The sequence below is a fragment of the Desmodus rotundus genome, chromosome 6 (assembly GCF_022682495.2).
Source record: "Desmodus rotundus isolate HL8 chromosome 6, HLdesRot8A.1, whole genome shotgun sequence".
In the NCBI taxonomy this organism is placed as follows: domain Eukaryota; kingdom Metazoa; phylum Chordata; class Mammalia; order Chiroptera; family Phyllostomidae; genus Desmodus; species Desmodus rotundus.
Window position 1 is genome coordinate 94,229,302 of NC_071392.1, and position 12,440 is coordinate 94,241,741.

The 12,440-nt window shown below is 60.9% G+C and overlaps 1 protein-coding gene across 1 annotated transcript in view; it reads left to right on the top strand.

Moving 5' to 3' along the window:
• Positions 1 to 5,381: 5,381 nt before the first annotated feature.
• The window catches only part of DIDO1 (death inducer-obliterator 1), a 40,058-nt gene continuing 32,999 nt past the window's right edge, over positions 5,382 to 12,440 (top strand). Inside the window, exon 1 of the mRNA XM_053926178.1 lies at positions 5,382 to 5,508. The gene's annotated coding sequence lies outside the window, so the exon portion shown is untranslated. The remainder of the gene's footprint in view (positions 5,509 to 12,440) is intronic.

Below are 12,440 nucleotides of genomic sequence, written 5' to 3' on the forward strand. Positions count from 1 at the left end.
GTTCAGCATAGCGCCACCTGAACCAGAGGGGGTGGCCTGGGGTGGGGCGGGCAGCCCTGCGCCACCCCAGGGTGGCGCTCAGCATTTGATTTGCCCCGTCACGGTTCTGTGCCGGTTCTTACGGAGCTGACTGTGTCCTTCAGACCTCGCAGGTCGAGGGTCCGAGATTCACAGACTGGTTTGGGAGTTGACCCTTCTTTCTGTTTTTTCAATTTAAGTTAAAAGATACACAGACAGACGTATATGTGTACAAACACGCATAACATACACGTTCACGGCCACATCTCTCTGTGCTCTAAGGGTTTTTGGTTTTGTTCCCCCTACCCATGACCCAGATGTCACGTTGGAGGCAGAAGGCCAAATGAATATGAGACAATTTTCAATTAATGTCCCTGTTTTCCTTTTTTAAAACACACTTGCAGAATTTCTCTTTTGACTGTAAAATCCTCTTACCTTCACGCTTTAAGTGCTTGCTTTGTGTTGGAGCAAGAGGAACTTGTGAGTGATGGGTCCCCCGGGTTTCTCGTTCCTCTGCACGACCACAGAAGGCGGTGGATTGGCCTCCGGCCTGTGTGGACAGATTTGGGGGCCCGTGTGTCTCCTTGGCTTTCTAAATTTTAGAAGCAGTTCCTTCAATTTGGAACTCAAAACTGCCTTGCTGTGGAAGGGTACTGTTTAGGTGCTGGTTTTGCTGCTCCAACGCAGACTGAAGACCTTCTGAAATCTCCAATAGCTCGGCCCCTGTTGTTCCCTTGGCTCCTTCGGAGCTACCGCTCTCGCTCGCACCTTTTGCTTTAGGGAGCCAGGCCAGAGCAGAGACCAATTTATACAGTATTGCCACTCTGGACAAATTCCAAAGGCCACTGTGAGAGCTGACTTTAACCAGTCTCACTTTTGATGTATTTTCATTTTGGTAAAAAGAAATCTCAAATTGTAGCCTGTCCAATGGCAGCTGCACCCCTGAGGCCAGGGCTGATGGGCAGAAGATAGGAACTGCCTCATCTGAGCGGCTGCCCCTCACCCCTCGGTCTGGGAGGGTCCCAGCCTTCCCCTGGGCGGTCCCCTTCCTCCAAGACACACCTGAGAGCTCAGAGGCACCACGAGGCACCACTGCCTTACTCGCAAATGGCCTCTCCACGATGGCTGGGGCCGGCCCTGACCTCCCCGGCCTCCTCTGCTGCACTCCTTTCCAGTCTGCTCGGGTGCAGGCAAGCAGAAGGGAGTGCCGCTGTTAGGGATTCCTCCTGAGGCTGACTGACTTGCCACTGAACTCACGGGGACACTAGGGCATCTCAGAGTTAGGCCATGCAGAGGCGGAGGCCAGCCCTGTTCTGTAGGCGCCTCACCCCGGGAACAGCTGGGGCCGGGCTCCTTCCAGAGAGAAGAATCGCTGCTTCAGCTTAGCCTTTCTGTCCGAGGGTCGCAGGGGCAGGCGGGCAGCTCCTAGGGCCAGTGCCCCGACTGCTCTGCAGTGCTTGCGCCTAGTTTGGCTGCACCCCCTGCTGCTGATGGGCCAGCGCCCCTCGGGCTCCCGTGTTCAGGCACGACACCACCCGACACAGCAGCTGCCGTCAGTGCGGAAAAGCCAGTGGGCGAGAACGCAGTGCTCCCCTCGCCTTGTCCCTCAGGGGCGCGGGCACTTTGGCCCGGAGAACACCATTGCTGTGGCCCCTGTGGGCTCCTTGGACAGGCAGCTGCCACAGCCCACAGCTCGGTTTCTTTAGGTCTTCAGCAGTGGACACAAAAGTTTAACTCCCGAGTCTACCTTTTCCCTGGTGCGTTTTGTTTTTTTCTGGCTTACCTGCCGCCCTGGACTCTTGGGCACTCTGTTTCTGAGACAGGAGCAGCCTGGGAACAGCACCCTGCACCTACTTTGAGCAGCGATGGGATGCCACGGCGGGCGGGTCCTCAGTTTGACTGAATCCTTGCAGCAGTTAAACAGAAATTTAACTGTAAGCTTTTACTTTTTTAAAGTTTTTATTTATTTACTTTAGAGAGGGGGAGGGAGGGAAAAAGAGAAGGAGAGAAACATCAATGTGTGGTTGCCTCTCATGTTGGGGACCTGGCGTGCATCGAACTGGCAACCATTTAGTTTGCAGGTCAGCACTTATCCACTGAGCCACACCAGCTTTTGAAAGGCTTTTTAAATAGAAGGGCTTATCAGGACATTGGTAGCCAAAAAAACCCCAACTGGTCTTGGGGGCAGGGAGTCCGAACTACCCGCAACCAGGCTGAGAGGAAAGGAAGGACACCCCTGTCTGTTCGGAGTTTTGTTCTGCTTGTGTTTTTATGCATGGGGGTGGGGTGGGGGAATGTGAGCCTCTGATAGGATTTGCAGTAGCTTCGGACAGCAGAGGGGGGTGGGGTGCTCCTGGGATTAGCCTGGGCCTGGGACTGGGAAATTCAGGTGCAAATCAGGAGGGAAGTCTCCTGGGGTTCCCTGGAGGCTGGCTGCCCCTCCGTTGGCCAATGTGGGGAATGGCCACCTGGAGGTTACCCCTCAATTCCAACAGCTGCTCAGGGTGTGAGCAGGCTTGTCAGAGCTGGTCTGCAGCTGTGTTAGCAGGCCTCACAGCGTGGAATGGTGAAAATCAGTCCCTTAAAAACACAGTGGTCGAGCTTTTGTTAGCTGTTTAAACATTACTAGATTTATCTGTTCCTGGGAATTTATATTCCATCACCAGGGAATGGCAGGGATGGATTTTATAATAGCCTTTTCCCTCGCGTGTTTAATTCCCCAAGTGGTTAACAGCACAGTCTCTGGGTGCCATGCACCCTGGGGCCCTGGGATAGGCTCGGTAGCAAAAGAGGGAGGCGATGTGAATGAGAGGGGTGGGCGCACCCTAGGGCAGCCCCAGGGTGAGTGGGAAGCCGCGGACCTAGCTGTCCACTGAGATACGCCTCTGCTGTCCGCCCGCCGAGCCTCGGGCCTGGCTGCGAGGTGAGCCCTGCAGCCCATGGCCCCTGGGTCAAAGGGCGCTGGCAGCCTTGGCCATTCTGGAAGAATCTTCTGGGTTTTCCCAAAGTGCTGACCGAGGTCAGGGAGAAGGAGCGAAGGGGTCTGACCTTGGCCCTTCCCTTCCCCCCATCCTCTTCCCTACCCCCTCTGCCCCTGGGCCCAGCCTCCAGGCAGTGCTGGACTGCTGGCTACTTGTCTCTGAGTGAGAGTAACAATAAAACTTCTTGTTGCTTCCTTGCTTGGTTTTAAATTGTCCTTGGAAAGGGCTGGAACCTCCCTGGGAAGGTTGGGATGGGAGCACCTGGCCCCGAGGGTGCTCTGCTTTAGGGTTTTCATTTGGGATCAGGGTATTCTGCCCAGGACCCTGCGTTCCAGCGGGTATAATCCGGGGGTGAGAAGAAGCTGAACACCAGGAGGCAGTTTTTTAAAGGACTGAGCCCTGCATGCTGCTCCTCTGAGACAGGGGGGGGGGGGGGGGGCAGGTCCTGGTGTCTGCCCACGTGAGTGCTGCGTTAATCAGTTTTTCCAAAAGATTCAAATCCCACCAAGGCATGGAAGTCTATGAAGCTTCATGTCCCCTCCGGCTCTCTGAGCCATGGGACTGAAGGTGTTTGTGGTGCACTGGGGGTGTTTAGGGTAGAATCAAGACAACTGGAGACTCTTAAATTCGGGTTAGCTATTAAAGTAAGTTTATTAAGAGGGAGTATTCCTTAGCTGGTAGAGTTCCGGTAAAAAATATCCAATCTAAGTTTCAGAAATGCCTTTTTCCCCGGTGAGAAGTAGCTCCCAGGAGGAGTTTCCACCAGTGGCTGGAATTACCTGAGGAGGCCGGGGTGGGGAGGACCTGCGGCTCCCACAAGAGGGGTACTCTCAGCCCACAGACCCCCAGCTCGCTCTTCTGGGAGATCCGAAGGGTGGGCCCAGTTCAGGAGCCTTGGGCGTCCTCCGGAACTGCAGTGTCAGTGGGAGGGGGAGGCTTCCTGCGCTTGGTCTCCCACCCTGAGCTACCTCGGTCGCCCTCCTAGTGCACCACTGGCCCTGTCCCGAGTGCCTTTCACCCGCCTATGCACTGGCCTGAAACCGCACCCGGGGGTTAAAGTTGCAACTGCAGAAAGACATTGCTGCTGGCTTTGCTCCATTAAGGACCCGTAGCTGAAGAGATGAGCCAGGTGGGCTTCCCGTCGCGGGGGCCCTTCATAGGGGGGCAGCCGGCAAGGGGCCCCAGGGCCCCAGCACGTCAGCCTGCTTTACAAACAGCCTGCCTAGGTCCACTGCCCTGCTTGTTCCAGCCAGTTTCAGCCCAATCTGTCTGGTCTCCGACCATCCCACTACCCCTGTCTAGGGCAGAGGTGATGACTGAGACGGAAGAGAGCAGAGACGGTCACTGCGCAGCCATGAAGGTGGCCCCGAGGGAGCTCCACCACAGGAGCAAGCTGCCTCGGTGCTTTTGCAGAGTACGACAGGCCTTGAGGTCTTCAGAGGTGTCCCCTGACAAGCACCTCTGGCCCTGGCTGAGTGGCTCCCAGGCTGGAGCGTCCCCCCAGGCACACAGGGTTGTGGGTTCGACGCCTGGTTAGGGCGAGCACGGGAGGCAGCTGATCGCTGTCCGTCTCCTCCTTTGTCTGTCTCAAGTCAATGAACACGTCCTCCGAGGTGGGGGCTTCAGAGAGCCCCGGTGCCCAGGGTCCTGGCTCTGGCGCAGGGAAGCGCCTGGGAGACCTGAAGGGTCCCGGGAGCAGCTCTGGGGCACGTAGGGTGGCTCCCTGCTTTTTACCAAGGGGCTTCGACTTGCAAGAACAGGAAGCAGGGCTGTAGGCGCAAGTCATGGGGTCAGAGGCCAAGGAGTTACTGCCCTCCGGGCCAGTGCCCAGTGCCCAGGGTGCCCCGAGGACGCAGAAGTTCCCCTCTGAGGTCGGTTGAGTGGGGCAGGCAGGTGCTGGGGCGTCACTAGTCAGCACTGAGCCAGTCCGAGAGGAGGGTTGCACATCTGCCGAAGCCCTTTGCCTTCCTGGACAGTGACTGTCTCACCTTTCCCTCCAGCCCCTGAGGGCAGGTGTGCCCAAGGTGTTTGCGTTCGTGTGTGGGCCGACGGGCTGGGCTCCTTTTCTCCGTGGGCTGGAGGGAAAGAGGCGCTGCGCCTCAGTCCTTTACCCTTAGAAGCCCGCCAATGGGAACGGGGCCACGGTATGTTCCCTGGTGGTGGCGGGTCCACCAGGGGCTTGCAGCCTTGGTCCTGCTATTTGCGCCCCCCAGCTTTGGCCCCTGGGCTCGGCGCGCGGGGTGGAGCCTGGGCCTGGCTTTTTCTGGTTGTTGCCGCGCGAGGGCGCCCCTCACGGCGCGGGCGGCCTCTCTAGCTCCACAACATCTCGGTGGCTGGCGTGCTCCCTGCCAGGGGAGCGAGGGCGGGCCCTCTAGTCCCTGCGTCTCGGTGGCCCACGCCGACCCCGCCCGCGCGCTCGATCGCTTGCTCGCTCGATCGCCCGCTTGCTTGCTTGTTCTTCGGAGCTCGGAGGAAATGGCTGCAAGACTATAGAGGCCTGGGAGCAGAGGTCAGTGGCGTTCGGGAGCCAGGCGGAGGGGCTGGCCGCCGCGGGGCCGCAGTCCGGCGCGGGCGGCAGGCAGGGGCGGCGGCGCCCGAGCCCGGCCTGCCCAGAGCCGCGGCCTCAGCGCCGGGCCGCGCTCCCGCCGGAGAGAGAAGATGGCGGCGGCCGCGGTGCGGGGGAGGGGTCGGGCCCGCAGTGGAGGTGGGGGGCACGGGCTGTGGGCGCCTGGTTCGGCCACGGTGTCAGCACCCTGACAGGAGAAGGAGCGGAATGCTGTCCTGGGGCGCCAGCCAGCTCCCGGTGCGGCGGGCTGACTCGTCCGGACGACTGTTGCCCGCGGCTGTGGGACGGGTAGGGTTGGCTTCCCCTTGTGAAGACGGTGCAGGGGAAGTCTTGGGGGCGAGGTTCTGCTCTAGGGCCGGTTCCAGGCCTGCGTTCTCTTGGCTTCCCCGGGGCCTACTGGTTGTGACGGGTGCGACGCCTGCAAGGCAGCGACGCCTGTGAGGCAGCGCCGCGGCGTGTGGGCCCCGGGAGACCAGCCGGGCAGTGCGGGTGGCCCCGTGGTTGTGTGGCCTTCAGCCGGGCGTCTGACGGTGCTGGGGTGCGGTGGCCCGTCGGGCTTTCACCCATGGGCCCTCCCGTCCCTCTGTTCCCGCGCCCACTAGTGCTGGTGGGGCCGCCAGGCGGCGGCAGGTGGTCCGCCCTGAATCTCGCCCCGGGCGCTGGAGCAGGGAGGGGCGTATCTAGGCGGCCGTATTGCGACGACCTGTGCGGTGGCTGCTGAAGACACTCGAGCGTCGCCCGGGCTGTGGGTGACAAGGTCCCTGTCGCTGGCCCTCTGCGGGGTGAGGTTTGGAGCCTCGGGTCTGGTGGCGCGGTGTGAAAGTAAAGGTGGGTGTCGGGGTCTTGTGAGCGTGTGCTCAGAACTTGCTCTCAGGGGCCAGGGCCGGCAGCCGCGCCGGGGAAGTGCTCCCGAGAACCGCGCTTCGAGCCCTGCACTTCAGGGCCTGACGATCTGCGGCCTCCAGAATGAGTCCCTGATTCGTGTGTGTTGTGTCCCGTGGGCGGTGGGGACGCGCGGGGTCGCCCGCTCCACCAGGATCCTTTCTGCCGAAAGCGCTTCCCCAGCGCTGCGCTCTGTTGACCCGCGCGCTCGCGCACAGACTTCAGCCGCGAGCTCAGGGTGCTGGTCGGCGCCTTTCGTTTGCTTCCCCGGGGTCCGAGGGCCTTTGCTTGGTAGCATCGGGTTCAATTCAGGCCGTCTCGTGAGAAGGAGCAGAAAGCAGGTGCGGCCGGCCGGTGCCCTGGTCCCCAGGGTCTTCCCTGGCCGAGGCTGCAATCGCGTCTGTGTGCCTGTGAGCGTCCCAGCGGCTTGCTGGGGTCGGGAGGTGGTCAGGCGCAGCCCTCCGGGGCGTCCGTGGCCCTGGACTGGCCTTCGTGGGGGTGAGTGGGCACTGGGGCCCCCAGTCCTCTCTGGCAGAGGGTTGGCGGGTCCTGCTGTTGGCGCTGAAAGTCTGGCTCCGTGAGCAGGAGGACCTGATGTCCCCACAGCCCAGGGACCCTTCCTAGTTGGTGCTTGCCCCATGATCCAGGTCTTTGGTCTTTTTTTAAATTTAAGGTTTTATTTATTTATTTCTTAAAAGAGAGAAAGATCATTGTGTGAGAGAAATATCCGTTGGTTGCCTCTTGTGCGCCCCCAACCAGGGAACCCTGCCCACAACCCAGGCCTGTTCCCTGACTGGGAATTGAACCAGTGACCCTCTGGTTTGCAGGCTGGGGCTCAGTCCACTGAGCCACACCAGCCAGGGTTTGAATGGTTGCATACACGTCGGTCCGATGATACCAAGTGACTTCATTGGGCGCTCGCAGAGTGAAGGCTCTTCTCGGGCCAGCTGGCTGTTGTCCTTGGGTTGCTTGCTGTAAGCAGCCGTTGGTCCCAAAAAGGCCTGATTCCTCGTCCACCTGGGGGGCTCAGCAGATGCACTAGGAAGGCTTCCCCGGACAGCCTCGCGTTTGCACTACCCTCGTTCGGATAGAGTGGTTTCCCCTCAGACGTCTGCTGCTGCCCTGGTTGTGGGCTGGTCGGCGGCCTGTGTTGAGTCCATCACAGAGGCTCAGGAAGGGACTGCTCGTGCCCACACTGACCTTCAGGGCGGTCTTGTTTAGGCCTCATTTTGCCTTCGGGGCAGCGATGTCCAGGGGAGGCTGTCACCTGGAGTGGAGCGGGTGGCTGCACCCCGTGGTAAGAGTGCCTGGCCCGACTGCAGACCAGGCGGCCAAGCATGGCGGCCGTGTATTGTCTGTGAGGCCGGCATTGCTCTCCGGGCACCAGGTGCCGTGGTTTTGTTTTCCGCGTGCTGCAGTGGTCTTCCACACGCCTTCACACACCAGTACACGGATGAGGATAGTCTCACTGTGCTTTGCGTCACGAAGATAAGTACTCATGTAGAACATTAAAACGATGCAAACGCTTGCGAAGAAAGCAGGAACACCAGCCAGGGCACCAGCAGAAGCCCGTGTCCCAGCTCTTCCCGTGTGGGTGGGCCTGGACGTGTGCCTGTGGCCAGGGCAGTTCTGGGAGTGTGGCTGCTGAGGGCCGGCAGGTGACGCCTCTCCTCCCTCTGCATTCGGGGCCCTTTCCAGGGCCATGCTGGAGTGCCACGCTCCCCGCGCCGCAGCTCAAAGCGCCTGTGGCACAGGTGCCCCTTGGCGTTTCAAACCGGTCTCCTGCTGGTGGGTGCCGGAGCCCTGGAGCCACACCTGCCCTCTCCAGTTACCCGCCAGGTCAGACAGAAGAGCCTGCGTGGGCTGTGGGGAAGGGATGCCCCCGGCGCCACCCCATGCCTGGCTGGCGAGGGACTGGGAGGAAACACTGGTCAAATCGATGCTCTGGGGACTCTCTTGCAGCTCACCTGCACTGTGTCTGTCCTTTCCACTGATGCTGTCCACCCTCGCCACCTAGTCATGGTGACGTTTTAGATGTCCTTTTGGGAGGCTGTGAGGTCACAATTGTTCCCATTTCCCAGGCCAGAAAGCACAGCCCAGAGAGGTGACCCCCTGTGAGGTCTGCAGCTGGGGTTGAGGCTGGGGCATTCTGACGTAAAGCCACTGGGCCCCTCAGCCCTCGGTCTGCTCATCAGAGGACTCCGCCCACTTTGGGGGGGCCACGTTGCAGCCACTGGGGGAGGGCTCTCCTGGGTGCCATTGTCACGACCAGGCTTGCTGAGTGGTCCCCCGAGGTGCCCCCCCCCCGCCCCGCACCCCATGGAAACCCAGGGCCAGGTAGCGCCTAGGCCTGGGCTCCGGGGCTGTGGGTGTAAATGGAGCTGCCACCCTCTACTTGTCAGACGGCCGCCCTCGGCCACCTCCCGAGCAGCACTGGCGGGAGGGAGCAGGCAGTGGCCTCGCACCCAGGCCTAGCCCCCAGCCCCAGCCCCACGCGGGCCTGCGCAGGTGCCTTGGGGAGTCCTCTTGTCTTAACTGCTTCTCGCTGAGTCTCAGCGCAGACCTTTCCCACTGCCCCCAGATCTGAACCAGACGTGGGCCTCTGCCCGTCTTGGCTGGGGGAAGATCCCGGCTGAGATCCACGGTTCATTCTGAACTTGTCTCCAACGTCCCTGAGCATGCCTTCTGCCCTGTGGCCTGGGCCGGACACCCTTGGACCCTTGGGGGCGCAGCCCCGCTCACAGAGCACCTTTGCCTCCTCTCCGGCCATGCTCTGAGCTCGGGGGCCGCTAGTCTCCGCAGTCAGAGTGCCCGGGGGGCCCGGCGGAAGCGGGGCTGCACCTGCTGCCTCATTGTCCGACAGAAGGCCACCGGGTGGCGTGGGTCCCCCAAGTGTCCGGTCTGTGCTCTGGGTGAGTCCTTCCCCGGGGGCCTGATGTCCCCAGGGGCCTGACGTGAGAGTCTGACATAGCCCGGGGCCCGTTTCTCGCCTGAAGTGACGACTAGTGGTACTTCCCACGTTCGGCTTTTGTGACTCTCATGACCGGGGTTGACGTTTGCTTACCTGAAATGATAAGCGCTTGCGTGTTACCACGGATACCTTTGACGGAAAGCGTTTTCTGAGACAGAAACAGCTGCATGGGGAAGGTGGCATTGTTTTATGCTTGTATGTCTGCCTTAGCTGACAGCAGCTGGGCTCTCACCTCTGGTTCTGGAAGATTCCATCATCTACTCCCAGTGAAGAGGGCAATGAGGTCTTAGTGTTGTGCACATAGCTTGGCCTTGGGACCTGGGAAGGGCTGAGGGGCCGCATCTGGAGTGGTTGGAAACGCCCACCACTCAGGAGAGCAGGCCGCCAGCCCCCACTCTCCACCCTGAGAGACTCGAACCCTGGATGGGGCTCCTTGGGGAAGGCAGGCGGCATCTTTGCAGTTTATAAATTGGCTCAACCAAACTTTTTGTTTTCTGACTTGCCTTTTGGGAAAAGGCTAGTTTGTGCTCCCAGGTGAAAGGTTTGGGGGCACACCCTCTCCCCAAGTGGGTGGCCCGTCAAGTGAGGCCAGGGTGCTCTGCCGCGCAGGTGCCGTGCCTGAGGGGAGCTGTGCAAGGCCCACCGCCCACCCTCCACAACCACAGCTCCTGCCGCTGCGAACACGGGGTGCGAGTGCCTGTGTCAGGGGCTGAGGTCCATCATACAGGTCTCTGGGCGCGACCGCAGGACACAGGGGTCTCACAGCAGTGCCCTGAGGTGCCAGAGGGAGTCCTGCACTGGCGCACATGGGCCCAAGCGTATGAAGGCAGCAGGGTGGCCTGGTGAGGATTGGGATTCTTTTTTCTCTCTTTTTTTTGGATTTTATTTATTTTTAGAGAGGGGGGGAGGGGGGAGAAAGGGGAGAAACATCAATGTGTGGTTGACTCTTGTGCACCCCCTACTGGGGACCTGGCCTGCTACCCAGGCCTGTGCCCTAACTGGGCACTGAACTGGCAAGGCTTCGGCTTGCAGGCTGGTGCTCACTCCGCCAAGCCACACCAGCCAGGGCAGGATCAGGATTTTTAATCAGGACCTGCAGGCTTGGGAAGCAGCCCCCGAAATGCCCAGCCAGGGGTAACGGGCACGTAGGTCCTGTGTCCTGAGAAGGACCTAGGTGCTGGGATCTCCTGTGAGCCCACACCTGAGAGCTCTCATCTCTGGCTGGGAAGGAGGGGCTCAGCCTGGGAATCCGTCCCCCTGCTGTGCTCAGGCACTTAGTGCAGCCACACTCGTCCCACGTGGCAGCTTTCTTGGTGCAGCCCAGAACCTGGACCGGCCCCAGTGGTGGCCTTGTCTGAGGAGCACTGGTTTCCCAGGGTATAGGGATGGGAGAGCTGCACGGGAAGCCTTTGAGGCCATGCTTTCCTGCTCACTGGGAGGGGACAGGAGGCCACTCGGTCCACTGGGACTGCAGTGACAAAGTCCGGGGAGCGGGGCTTACGCATGACACCACTTACTTCCCATGGCTCTGGAGCCGGAGACAAGAGTGTTGGTGGGAGCAGAGGGGTGAGAGAGCAAGCTCTCCGGGGTCCCTTTTTCAGGGCACTGGTCCCACTCATGGGGCTCCACCCTTGTGACCTGAGCACCTCCAAAGGCACCCCAAACACCACTATGGGGGGTAGATTTCCACATAGGAGTCGGGGGGTGCACATGCAGACCACCGCAGGAGCCCGTTCGAGGCAGCAGTTGAGGAGACACCTGTGCTGTTCGGCAGAGGGCAGAGAAGCCTGCACGCCTGCACGCTGATGAGCCCGCCGAGGGCGCCAGCCTGTGTTTGCACCAGAAGGGGGGGGGGGCAGAGTGGCCACGGCGCCCCCCTGCCCCAGGTGGGCCAGCCACATCCCACGGAGTGTTCTGAGTGACGAGGTTGGCTTTTGTCTCCGTGCACCTGTGTGGCCAGGGTGCTCGACACAGCTGGGACTGGAGGTCTGTTCCTGGGCTCTGCCCTGGGCCGAGGGGGTCTGTGCAGTGGACTCTTGGCTTTGTTGGGAGAGGTGCTCCGTGGCCCCAACCTGACTGCTCATGTAGTGTGGGCAGGTGCTTTTGCCGTGCAGACCTGTGGCGTGGGCCGAGGGTGGCCACCGGTGGTACTTGGAGCGTGACCAGCAGGATTTTGGGAACGTGGCATCCTTAGTGACTGACTACCCGTCAGTAGGAGCTGAGTTGTGAAAGGATTTTGGTGAGGGGTCCTTCCTCCTCCTTCCCTTTTTCGTAGCTTAAGGAGCTCCTGGCCGGGGTTCACACCGTTCCTCCTCATCCCCAGCGAAGGGTCGCTTGCTGCCAGACGTGGGCGTCGTGCACCTCGGGGTGGCCTGCCAGAGCCTGAAGCTGACAGGGTTACGTGGTGGCTTCGGGACGTGGTTTCCAGCTGGCAGGTCCCGACTGTTTGAGACTGTAAACGGGTTACGAGGTTTGGACGAACATGGGGCTGCAAGTGACCAGCTAGACCCGCACGGCGCAACTGCAGCCACCGTCAGTCGCACAGCGGACACTGTGGGTGCGTGCTCAGTGGCATGTGGTGGTGGGAAGGGCACTTTGAGTTTTGCTGTAAGAAACCCACTTTGGGCAGCTCAGCACGCTGAGAAGGGCGGGCGGAGTGTGGACACTGGTCTGGATGGCAGCGCTTGGCTCAGGTGGACGCTGGCGCCCAGGTCCACGTCTGGGCGTTGCACGCGTGTGGTGTTGCCACACTCGGAGAAGTGTGAGTGTGTTCCCGGCTTCATGCAGGCCCCTGAGCCCTTTTGTGGACCGAGAGGCAAGAACTCTTGGTGCGCGTGGCCGTTGGCATTGTCTGCCTCCAAGTTGACAGTGGGCGCGGGGTGGTGCTTCCCGCAGCCTGTCCCACGCGGAACCTCAGCCTTCTGCGCTGTCTTCTGAACGTGCCCGGGGGGGTGGGTGGGGAGCAGCCAGGGTGGCCAGGACCCGTGCTGCACCCCAGGCAGGTGGTGCCTGCTGCGGGCTG